General features: G+C 52.2%; 1 protein-coding gene across 1 annotated transcript in view; it reads left to right on the plus strand.

Annotated features, from left to right (window-relative positions):
* SLCO2A1 (solute carrier organic anion transporter family member 2A1) overlaps positions 1-7361 on the plus strand; it is a 33004-nt gene that overhangs the window by 6567 nt on the left and 19076 nt on the right. The window lies entirely within an intron of this gene.

A 7361-nucleotide genomic window follows, 5' to 3' on the forward strand; every position in this document is an offset into this window, starting at 1 on the left:
AGGGAGGCCCCCCAGCCCCCCTGGCCAGCCTCTGCCAGGGCTCGGTCACCCTTCAAGTCAAGAAGTTCTTCCTCACATTCAACTGGAACCTCTCATGCTTCAGTTTGTGCCCATTGCCCCTTGTCCTGTCGCTGGGCACCACTGGGAAGAGTCTGGCTCTGTCCTCGTGACACCCACCCTTCAGATATTTGTACGTGTTGATGAGATCCCCTCTCAGCCTTCTCTTCTCCAGGCTAAACAAGCCCAGCTTCCTCAGCCTTTCCTCGTAGGAGAGATGCTCCAGTCCCCTGCCTAATGAGATGCATCATCTTTTGCAGGTGGGAGTATTTTCTCAGCAGCAGTTTGGGAAGCAGCAAGCCCTCGCAACACTGAGGGTCTGGTCTCAGCAGTCCCCCACAGCCAAAAACCTCCTTTCTTTCTGACATCTGCAATGCTCACCTGCACACCAAGGCAGGAACATGGGTTTATGTCCCCTGGCGCGCTCCCTCTACAGCAGCTGAGCAAAGCAGGGCTTGCAGGCCCCTTGCAAGGGCACCGCGATACGGTTCAGGGAAATCCCATGTGTACATTTGTTGCAAAACCAGCAAACATTGTCTTTGCACTTGAAAACTGGGGGTTGTAAAGTGTGGGTTACTTGGCAGCAGACAGTTGTCATCGCCACTGATAACCTGGGTGGCGGTATGCTTCAGACAATCTCTAATCATTTTAGGGTTTTTTATTAGTTTATTTTTTGCAGTAGAAATAAAATTCAGGACCTAATGTGTGCCATCGGACTGTGCTCCAGGTTTTGTGGTTGAGGTTTTGTGCTAAGGGACGTGCTGTGCGGCAGGGTGTTTGGTTCCTTCTGGGGAAACGTTGCTTTTTTTTGTTTTTCTTTCATCTTTCACCCTGCTTTTTGATCTAGGTAGCTGTGTGTAGGAACGAGATGCCAAAGCAGGATGTATTCCCCCACGCGTGTCTGCGTACTTTTCATTTCCAGCCGATGTATTTCTTTCAGAGTGAGCAATCTCAGCCATTCTACTGCGGAAGGATCTCTTAGCCTAGTGAGTGTTGATCATATACAAGCTCTAAAATAAGCAGCTTGTCTTCTCCCTGACTATTAAAATTTGGGGGATATTCTTATTACTTCCTTAAGTCCCCCTCTCCCCTTTCTTTTTTTCCTCCTTGGAAGCTTAGGAATGAAGGGGAAGAAGCCTTCAGAGATGGCAAATTGAGGTCTCCCCCTTTGGGCCATGACTTTCCGCTAAGGTCTAACAATTTTGTTTCGGCCCTCCAGAGCCCAAAATGCAACTCTAATAGTCCTGTGCATGGGGAAAGAACTAACAGGGCATCCTTACTCCTATTCCTTTCCCAGTGTTTACTCCAGACAGATTCATTTTGCACCTTCCTGCAATGACCACTCTTGGCCGTGTCCTACCTTGGGGTCATCACTCAGCTGGTAGCAGTTTGCTAGGTTCCACGAGGATCTCTGCTCATCTTTATAGCTCCCCAGGCAGCTCTTGCATCCCTCTAATGAATTAAGCCCTGGCTCTTCCCGTCCTGGGAAGGCTCTTGGGCACGGAGGTTAGCACCGGTGTGCGCATGGGGGAGCCAGGAGCTGCCAATACTCTCTCCTCACAGGGTGAGCTGCACTGTCAGTGTTTCCACCTTCTCTATCTCAAGGCAGGGCTGGTGAGGTAAAGGCCCTGAGAAATGAGGTGAGAGATGCCTTTGGACATGAGTGCAAATGAGTGCCAGCATGAAGCTGTGGAAACAGAGCAAGGAATTAACCCTTAACTCGCTCCTCCAGGTGGCAGGGAAGAAGGGGCAGTGGCCATGCCACATGTAGCAGCATCTTCCCAAACCCCTGGTCCCTGCAGAGCAGAGCCAGGCTCCATCCTGGAGGAGTCTCCTGGCTCCTTCATAAGAGGCAGTTCCCTCTGAAATAAAGAAACTGGAATTTTTTTTTACCTGGCCTTGACTCTGACCCATGCCCAACGCACGCATGCTGGGGTTATCAAGCACTTCATGTTTGTTTTTTTTGTTTTCTTATTTAAACCAACTTGCTAAGCATTTTATTGACTGCCTTGGTGACCAAGGGATGCTCCCCCCCCCCTGCCTCTCCAAAAAAACCTCTTATGAAACAGTTCACCTTTCGTAATAGGCTTTTCTAAAGTCCAGTCTCCTTGTACCTGTTTATTAAGGCTGGTGATGGTGCGTTACCTTACATAAGCAATATGGAAAAAGCAAGGCAGGTGATAAGGGAACACAGCTTAGCGGACCCCAAATGGGGCCATAGGGTAGTGTAAGTACCTGCTGCCTGCCCGCAATCACCGAGCCCCTCCCTCTCACCCCAAAAGCTTCGGACCCCAAGAACGCCTACTTCAAGGATGGGTTTGCCCCCTGGCTCTGCCCTCCTCCTCCTCGTCTGCTTTATGGGTTCAGCATGAGGCTGGGAGACTCCCCCCTCCCCCCCCCTTCTCCTCCCAGAGCCTTATTTTATTCCCTGTGAGCTTCAGGGAAGCAGAAAGGGTCCAAATGCGTTTTCAGAGGTGGTTGCCAGGGCTGAAGTGCGATCTCAGACGTCTCCCAGGAGAGCACCAGACGCCGTAGCCATACCTGGCATCCCACAGGGACGTCTTGGTGCCAGTAGAGTATCTCAGCCTTGCTGCCGCACGCTCACGCCTGGGGAATGCCCGCACCAATCCGCCAGGTCGAGTATTTGTTGAACGCATCTCCTCTGAAGGAGGTCTGGGTTGGGATTGACTGAATAGCTGCCAGCTCTCTGCTTTGAACCTGAGAAGTGTTGTCCAGACCGTGGAGGGACCAGTCCCCTCTCCTCCCCACACCAGGGTGGGTTTCTCTTCCTTATGAAAGAGCGTTGCCTGGGGAGGTGCTAGCCTCCACGAACTTGGGGTGGGGGAGAACAGCGTGCCTGCAAGGGACCTTCCCCCCCCACAGACGTTTGCTTCCCTTTTAAATGAAGTGTGCCTTGGAAAGGAGTCAAGTGTCTTGTATAAACAGCCTGGAGTCAGGATCGCTCAGGCACTCCGAAGGAAACATAGGGATGATTAAGAGGGGATTTTGTGTGCGGGTACATGTGGGTGCACGCCTTTGGCCTGTCCGCGCTGCTCCCTGGCTGTCCATGATTGCCGGCTTGCCTGCAGCTCCAAAAATACATCAGGCTCTGTGATGGGAGCATCTGCTCTGGAGGGTCAGGGCTTCGTATTCATGGGAGTGTCCCCGACTCCTTAACCTCCCACTGTGCCTTCGCCTTCGCCGCCGTTGCGCCTGATTTGCGTCAGCAAAACCTCCTTTCAGATGAGTTTGGCTCCTCTTTATAACCTCCTTCTTCGTTAAGTGTTACGGAAGGTGGATGAAAGCAGCTCCGACCCCTCCTGGGTTTGCTCAGTGGGTGTGTGGGGCCAGCCGCAGCACATCTGGTGCTCTCTGCAGCTGGAAGGGACCAGGTCGGTGCTGGTTTTCCATGGACCCACCCATGGGGTTGTGGGTGGTCAGTTTCATGTGTGGGGATGGGGATGCATGGGGAGGAGGGACAGGAATGTGAGAAACCCGTGAGGACCTGCAAGGGACCACGGGAGAGTGCTGCCCTCCATTGCCACCAGCCTCAGAGGTTTGCTGGAGCATCTCAGCCAGTGCCAAGGTTGGGTGGTGCCTAGGCTCCTTTTGGGGAGCCCATCCAAGTAAGCCCCTCTCCCAGCTATTTGCACTCAGAGCCTTCAAGGTTTGGGGCATTGTTATTTTAATTAGAACTGAGCCTGCTGAATGCAAGGGGAGGTCTTAAACCAAGCACATCTCTCGCCTCTGGAGAGTCACAGTGCATCTTGGAAAAGCGGAGCTCCAGCTGCACAGGTCCTGCAGTAATGGCTGTTTTGCTTTGCTCCGACAGTTTTGGGTGACAGCTTCTTCCCAAGAAAAAAAAAAAAATCCCCTTTGCCCTTCCCCTCCCACCCTCTGGGCTCTCCGCATCCAAGGGCTGAGGCTGCTGCGTGGTCTCAGTGCCAGCAGCAGCGCTGGGCAGGATCGGGTCCCCCTAGTGTCCTTCCTGCTCTTCTGCCTTTCCTGCAAACCCTGCTCGCAGGAGCCGGATTGGAAGGGCTCGTGGGCAAGGGGGGGAGCAGTTGCACCCCAAAGTCTTTCTCTCCCCTCACCAGTACTCTTCAGCTGCATTTCCCCCACCTCGCCTTCCCTCACAGCAGGCAGCCCCAGCTTGCTCCCAGGCATCTGGGGACCCACGGCCCCATTTCTTCCGCCCCCAGGTTATCACCCACGGACAAGCCCATCGCAGCCCATCTCCTGCCAGCTCTGCCTTTCCCTGTCTGCCCTCCCTGACCACAGCTTGTCTCTTCCATCTCCTGCCCTCCACCTGCTCCTGAAGTGCAGCCAGCGCTGCTTCCCCGTGGTCTCTGTGCCTCTACCTTCTTCCCAACTCATCTTCCTTCCGTGCCAGCATCCCCTCTCTCCCCAGCACTCCTCATCTGCCCAGGGATCAGGCTGATGTTTGCTGCACTAAATTCAGCCCTAGCGATCCACCCTCTTCCCTCCCCGTTGGTAAACAGCTTGGCTTCTTCAGCTAACGCCTTGCATCGGGAGAGCTCTCTCTCCAGCTGTTCCGCATCTCAGGCGGTCCCAGCCCTCTACTGTTTAGCCAGTGCTTCCTTACTTGAATGACTTCAGTAGGGTCTGGCTAGAGCTGCAGGAACAAAAACTAATGTTCTCTGCAACAAGATCCTCACAGGAGTCACTTTTCTGCTCCAGACCAGCCCAGCTGGACCAGGGTGATGAGGGTGGCGAGGCACTGGAAAAGGCTGCCCAGAGAAGTTGTGGATGCCCCATCATTGGAAGTGCTCAAGGTCAGGTTGGACAGGGCTTTGAGCAACCTGGTCTGGTGAAAGATGTCCCCCCCAGGGGGGTTGGACTGGATTGGACCTTTAAAGGTCCCTTCTGACCCAAACCATTCTGTAATCCCAAGATTCTAATTCCACAGTGATCCCAGGTCAGGGTTGGGTAAAGTGAAGGCGGATCCAGCTGTCACCCGCAGGACCATGTGCTGGGACGGGTTTTTTGAATGTAGGCGTTAATAGCTGAAGGGCATAGAGGTCGTTCTGCTTCAAGAGTTTACTTTCAGATGTTTCACTTCCGCTTTCTCCCTGTCTGGGAGGGTTTCCCACGTTACACCCCATATCATTGCTCTGTGGCTTTTTGTCGGGGCAAAGTCCCAGCCTGGGACTTTGTCCTCTCCTGCTTGGCTACTGCAGTGACAGATGCCTGTCTGATGTTAGCCTGTCTGTTGACTCCCCTCCAAGATGGGGCTGGGGAGTTCATGGTGGCAGCTCGTCCCTGTGACCCTTTTTCCCTCTTTTTTTTGGCTTTCTCCTACTTTTCTGTGGTCTCCCGGTTGTTCACACCCTGCCCTCACGCTACCAGGGCTCCATTTTCTCCTTCCCCTTCACCTCTGTCCTATTCTCTCCCGCTGTCTGGCAGCATCTCTTATGCTTTTAGATACCCAGCCCTGTCTTCTGGCTGGTGCTATCATCCCTCCCAGGAGAAGCTTCCCAAGAAGCCATCTTCTTGCCCTTCTTCTCCTACCCAAATTCTCTTGCAATTGCCTGACCAGCCCCAGGTAGATCCCCGGGGCTCTGCGTCCTCCTCTGCCCCCCAAAAAGCCACTCCACCCACCTACAGCATTTACATCCTCCATGTTGGGTCGACAATTTCATTCATTTTCTGGGTTTGGTTGGGGTTCTTTTTTTCACACAATGGGTCAGGGCTTCTGGGTGCTACTGCCATTTCAAATAAATACCAATAGCAAGTATCGCTGCTCTCCTAGCCAAGGACACAAGGAATTTGTCAGCCCTGAAATACCTTTGATCTCCCATTCATCATCTTGGCCTTCCCACTGTTATCTTTGTGAAACACGCTTCCGGTATTCAGCAAATATTTGATTTCCTGTGAATTTAAATAAAAAGACCTTTCCCCTTTTTTTTTTTTTTTAATTATTTTAAAATAGTTTTGGCACCGTGTGGACGCATTCCATTCCAAGAAAAATAAAGGAAAATTGTTCTGACTAAATATAGATCAAAAGACACTTGTGAGCTGCCTATTGCATCCTAGGCTGAGCGTGCTTTCCTCTCCTGGGCCACCCAGGCTCTCTTGGCCATGCTTGTGCCCTGCCCCGTAAACCCTCCGTATTCCCTCCTCTGCTTCCATTCAGCTTGGTTTCTGGCTCGGCTCACAGCCTGGCTTGTGGGGAAGATGCTGTTTTTAGAGTACTACAGAGGTCTTCCAGTAGTGAGACTGCGTTGTGCACATTTCATCCTTTCCCCCTGGGGCTTTTAAAGCTCTTTTTCAATTCTTTCTTACAACACCCCTTGGAGCAGGTTCTGGTAATTGGCAATTGGCTTTACAGCCAGGTGAATCCAAGGGGCTGACTGGAAATACTGGATCTCAGGTCGCCTAAACGAACATGGCTCCCTCTCAACTGCGGCGCGGCTCTAACGTGGTCTCAGGAGCACCTGCCAGGTCTGTGCACAGTCAAGCCCATCATGTTGGTTTGTCATTGTACAATTCCCAGTGCAACAGGTCCTCCTAGGGTTGGAGGGTTTCTCTTGACAGCTGCACAAGGGTTGCCACAGTGCAAATAATAATGAGTATTAATAACGGCAAAGCAGAGAAAAGATCATAGAATCATAGAATCCTAGGCTGGAAGGGACCTCAAGGGTCATCTGGCCCAACCTTCCTAGGCAAGAGCCCAGCCTAGACAAGATGGCCCAGCACCCTGTCCAGCTAAAGCTTCAAAGTGTCCAATGTGGTGGAGTCAACCCCTCCCCTGGGGAGATTATTCCAATGGATGATTGTTCTCATGGGGAAAAATTTCCCTCCCATGTCCAGTCAGAATCTCCCCAAGAGCAACTAGTGTCCATTCCCCCTCATCCTCTCCATGGGACTCCTTGTGAAAAGGGAGTCTCCATCTGTCTTGTAGCTATGCCTTAGGTACTGGTACATGGTGATGAGATCCCCTCTGAGCCTCCTTTGCTAAAGGCTGGACAAACCCAGATAAAAGCAGAGTTCCTTGCCCTCTCTTCTGAATGCTGCACTGCTCATCTTGCAAAGCTAAATCAATTAGGGATGCAGGACTGAGCCCTTAAGTAGATCTGTTGCATGTCAGGGACGTAGCCGTATTGGCCAACTTGAGTCCATGTGCATATGACTCTCAAATCCCTCACACAGGGTATCACAGGATCGCAAGGGTTGGAAGGGACCTCGGGAGATCATCTAGTCCAACCCCCCTGCTAAAGCAGGTTCTCCTAGAACATGTTACACAGGACTTCATCCAGGCGGGCTTTGAATATCTCTAGAGA

This window comes from Egretta garzetta, unplaced genomic scaffold (genome assembly GCF_000687185.1).
Source record: "Egretta garzetta isolate BGI_Z169 unplaced genomic scaffold, ASM68718v1 scaffold448, whole genome shotgun sequence".
Taxonomy (NCBI): Eukaryota; Metazoa; Chordata; class Aves; order Pelecaniformes; family Ardeidae; genus Egretta; species Egretta garzetta.